Source organism: Schistocerca gregaria, unplaced genomic scaffold, assembly GCF_023897955.1.
Source record: "Schistocerca gregaria isolate iqSchGreg1 unplaced genomic scaffold, iqSchGreg1.2 ptg000804l, whole genome shotgun sequence".
Classification (NCBI taxonomy): Eukaryota; Metazoa; Arthropoda; class Insecta; order Orthoptera; family Acrididae; genus Schistocerca; species Schistocerca gregaria.
In genome coordinates this window covers 57,501-62,500 of record NW_026062172.1, presented here as the reverse complement: position 1 = coordinate 62,500, position 5,000 = coordinate 57,501, and the positions used below count along the sequence as shown (strand labels likewise).

The 5,000-nt window shown below is 53.6% G+C and overlaps 1 non-coding gene across 1 annotated transcript in view; it reads right to left on the bottom strand.

The window, feature by feature from the left end:
• The window catches only part of LOC126322249 (small subunit ribosomal RNA), a 1,893-nt gene extending 849 nt beyond the window's left edge, over positions 1–1,044 (bottom strand). The window contains exon 1 of the ribosomal RNA XR_007558877.1: positions 1–1,044. This exon is cut by the window's left edge and continues 849 nt beyond it. This is a non-coding gene — a ribosomal RNA (small subunit ribosomal RNA).
• Positions 1,045–5,000: the final 3,956 nt, after the last annotated feature.

Sequence of the window (5,000 nt, the reverse complement as noted above, 5' to 3'; positions counted from 1 at the left end):
GAAAACATACTTGGCAAATGCTTTCGCTTCTGTTCGTCTTGCGACGATCCAAGAATTTCACCTCTAACGTCGCAATACGAATGCCCCCGCCTGTCCCTATTAATCATTACCTCGGGTTCCGAAAACCAACAAAATAGAACCGAGGTCCTATTCCATTATTCCATGCACACAGTATTCAGGCGGGCTTGCCTGCTTTAAGCACTCTAATTTGTTCAAAGTAAACGTGCCGGCCCACCGAGACACTCAACAAAGAGCACCCTGGTAGGATTTAAACGGGGTCCGCCTCGGGACGCGAAAGCACCCCTTCGGCTCGCCCCACCGGCAGGACGTCCCACGATACATGCCAGTTAAACACCGACGGGCGGTGAACCAACAGCGTGGGACACAAATCCAACTACGAGCTTTTTAACCGCAACAACTTTAATATACGCTATTGGAGCTGGAATTACCGCGGCTGCTGGCACCAGACTTGCCCTCCAATAGATACTCGTTAAAGGATTTAAAGTGTACTCATTCCGATTACGGGGCCTCGGATGAGTCCCGTATCGTTATTTTTCGTCACTACCTCCCCGTGCCGGGAGTGGGTAATTTGCGCGCCTGCTGCCTTCCTTGGATGTGGTAGCCGTTTCTCAGGCTCCCTCTCCGGAATCGAACCCTGATTCCCCGTTACCCGTTACAACCATGGTAGGCGCAGAACCTACCATCGACAGTTGATAAGGCAGACATTTGAAAGATGCGTCGCCGGTACGAGGACCGTGCGATCAGCCCAAAGTTATTCAGAGTCACCAAGGCAAACGGACCAGACAAGCCAATCCGATTGGTTTTGATCTAATAAAAGCGTCCCTTCCATCTCTGGTCGGGACTCTGTTTGCATGTATTAGCTCTAGAATTACCACAGTTATCCAAGTAACGTGGGTACGATCTAAGGAACCATAACTGATTTAATGAGCCATTCGCGGTTTCACCTTAATGCGGCTTGTACTGAGACATGCATGGCTTAATCTTTGAGACAAGCATATGACTACTGGCAGGATCAACCAGGGAGCTGCGTCAACTAGAGCTGAGCAGCCGGCCGCCCGGGAGTGTGTCCCGGGGGCCCGCGCGAACACGCAAGCGTCCGCTCAATTATTCTGCAAACAGGAGGAGGCCGAGCTCCCCTGCACGATACACCTCGAAACCCTCTCAGGTCCCGGCGGCGCGCAGCGCCGTCCTAGGTACTTGGTCGGTTTCGAGAGAGGCGCAATCGCCCGGAGTTAGGCGAGTAGACGGTTTTAGTGCGAACACCCTTGCTCCCAACTGAGCTTGCCGCTGCCGACAGAGGCCCGGGAGCGTGCTGTCGTGGCATTGCCGGCGGGAGACAACACGCGCCACCTATGGTGACCGGCAGCTCCAACGCCAGCGCCACACAAGGGCAAAGCCCCACTTGGGTGCAGAAGCGAACTCTCCCAGCACAGCGCACGCGCCAACACGTCCGCACAACTGCGATACAAACCACCTGCGAGAACCGCTGGGGCGACCGAGCAGCAGACGGCGTCGCGGCGCCGAGTGCCAGGCGGCGGCGCATCCTCAACGCACACAGTCCTCAATCAGACCAGCACACTGCAGATGTCCACCGCGCTTCGCACCGGGCTCGGCTGAACCAACTTTGGCCGCCAGGCGCCGCGTGCAGGGTGCGCCGCAGCGTAGCTGCGCCGCCTGCCGGGCCCGTCGGCTGGCGCTCCTGCCACTCGGCGCCCCCCACCAGCCGGCTGTTGCGCGTGCGCCCACGCAGCGCGCGGCCAACACGCCGGGCGGCCCCCCTTCACCGGCCGGGAACAGTCCCACCAAGCCACCGCCGCGTATCGCTTCATACCCACATGGGGCCTAGTCACGTGTGTGGATGTGGCGGGTACCGCTGAAACAACCGGTTAATAGCTGTACCGATCGTCGCCATCACAGATTCACCTCCAGCGTGAACAACCGCTCAACAACGGATTTCCAGTTCATTTGCGTATCTTGGGCAGTAAACGTAGATGTCCACCTACATTTGCGAATTCAACAATTCTTGCATGCCAGGATGTCATGTGTCACGACACGCTACATCAGACCACATACACACTGCGACATGTGCAGAAGAGAACACGTGGAAGGTGGCCCGCGCAAGTATGCGATGTCCCTTCCGCGATCCACTGTCAACCGGCATCTGCGGCATGTCCCAGATATGGAACGCGGTCCACCAGGGTAGCACTTTGTGTGAGGCAATACGACAAAGTCGGAATACACGCGTCACTACATCAGACGGCTCACGCTGACCTGACCTGACCTGACCTGACCTGACTCACCGCACCACCACCCCCAGCGACCCAGGGTGACATACAATGCGTTCGTACGTTCCTCCCACACGCCTCTACGGCGTACCACAGTGCAACCTAGCTGTTATTGGGAGACGAGACAAGTAGCATCGAGCACAACATATGGAAATTGAGATTCGACACCGTTGGGCACAGCCAGCGTACAGTCACACGTATCACACTACTTCACTCTGTACGTAACTACCGATGATCGGTACAGCGTGTGGGTTACGCGTACGACATCAGCGGACAATGGACACAGACCATACCACGACGTACACTGAGGGCGTCGACATCTGAATGCAACTGAACAGCTGCGAGGCTCATTTAACACTCACACGCCAGACCGACCAGCTTGAGAGGACAGAGACACAAAGAGGGGGACAGAGGGGGGGGGGGGCCGATATAGTCCTATTGCAGTACAATTGACAGTGGATAGCGGGAATATGTGGAAAGTAAGCAACACTCGCAAGACATCTACATGAGGATAACAACGACACCAGAGATTCCGAGCAGTGAACTATGTTAGGCAAAGGGACAACGTGGGTTAGGTTAAGGGACAACGTGGGTTAGGTTAAGGGACAACGTGGGTTAGGTTAAGGGACAACGTGGGTTAGGTTAAGGGACAACGTGGGTTAGGTTAAGGGACAACGTGGGTTAGGTTAAGGGACAACGTGGGTTAGGTTAAGGGACAACGTGGGTTAGGTTAAGGGACAACGTGGGTTAGGTTAAGGGACAACGTGGGTTAGGTTAAGGGACAACGTGGGTTAGGTTAAGGGACAACGTGGGTTAGGTTAAGGGACAACTTGAGTTAGGTTAAGGGACAACTTGAGTTAGGTTAAGGGACAACTTGAGTTAGGTTAAGGGACAACTTGAGTTAGGTTAAGGGACAACTTGAGTTAGGTTAAGGGACAACTTGAGTTAGGTTAAGGGACAACTTGAGTTAGGTTAAGGGACAACTTGAGTTAGGTTAAGGGACAACTTGAGTTAGGTTAAGGGACAACTTGAGTTAGGTTAAGGGACAACTTGAGTTAGGTTAAGGGACAACTTGAGTTAGGTTAAGGGACAACTTGAGTTAGGTTAAGGGACAACTTGAGTTAGGTTAAGGGACAACTTGAGTTAGGTTAAGGGACAACTTGAGTTAGGTTAAGGGACAACTTGAGTTAGGTTAAGGGACAAATTGAGTTAGGTTAAGGGACAAATTGAGTTAGGTTAAGCGATGATCTGGTACAGCCACAGTTAGGTTAAGCGATGATCTGGTACAGCCACAGTTAGGTTAAGCGATGATCTGGTACAGCCACAGTTAGGTTAAGCGATAATCTGGTACAGCCACAGTTAGGTTAAGCGATAATCTGGTACAGCCACAGTTAGGTTAAGCGATAATCTGGTACAGCCACAGTTAGGTTAAGCGATAATCTGGTACAGCCACAGTTAGGTTAAGCGATAATCTGGTACAGCCACAGTTAGGTTAAGCGATAATCTGGTACAGCCACAGTTAGGTTAAGCGATAATCTGGTACAGCCACAGTTAGGTTAAGCAATAAAGTTGGTTAAATTTGGTATTGTGGGAAAGGGGGAAGAGAGAGAGAGGGGGGGGGGTGGATAGTGGTGGCAGTACGCGGATGCCTGAGTCACCGTCAGATACGTCACGTCGGTTCGATGCTTGTAGCAAGAGGCTGGCGGGTCTGTGTCTCTCACTTCTGCAATTTTTCATGTGGTATAACACGAGGGCGGGGGGTGATATTTGGTGCCCCTCTGTGTAGGATGTGTGTTGGTTTATCTGAGCAATGGTAGTTGTCGGAGGAGTGGGGTATTGTGCTTTTATAGGTGGACCTACTGCTCTGGTTATCATAGTGTCGACGGTGCAATGTCGCAGAGAGGATGCACTCGACATTGTCGCATTCCAGATGTTTACGTATTGTGTGTCTCCGTTGCAGGCCGAGAGTGGTGCATGTTCGAGTGTCTGGCTGACGTGCGATTCACGTTGTGTGCCCAGTCTTACAGCACGTATAGGGACATTCGCATAAATCATCTATATGTGGCCTTGCATCATTTACTAAGCAGTGCCGTGAGACGACCGAACTATTAGGAAAGTACTGATGTACCGCATAATGTTTACCTTCCACCACACGGCGAGTATCGACTGTGCCCAGCGTTGCCACCGCAGGCAGCGGTCACCGTCACCATTGTGCGGCGGAACGGAACATCTATATCCTCAGAGGAGCACTCTTTGCCGCCGGGCGTCAGGTCTCGCGGCCTGCCGGCCAGCGCCCACGACGAACTTACTGCATGTATAGGGACAGCGGGAATTTGGCATACTTGATATAACTCTTCATGAGACGCAAGATATAGGGGTGGATTGCAACTTACGACTGCGAGAAAAGTCCGCCGTTCATCCGCCGGAGTTGCGATTTCGGCGGGGCACGTACGGTCGCGGGTGGAGCACTTGGTGCGGCGTACGCACCCGGGTTGCGGCTCCTGCGCTGGAGGGGGGTGCAGGTTTTGTGTGGGTGGGCTCGGCAAATGAGCACTGTGGGCCCCATACATGGCCTAGTCCGCGTGGCCTCCCCCAGGTGGCGGTACCGTCGTTGCACCACGTCATGTCGCGGGGCACCTACAGATGGCGCACGTACTGTTGGCATTGCACGTGCTTCCGTCCTATCTTCATAGA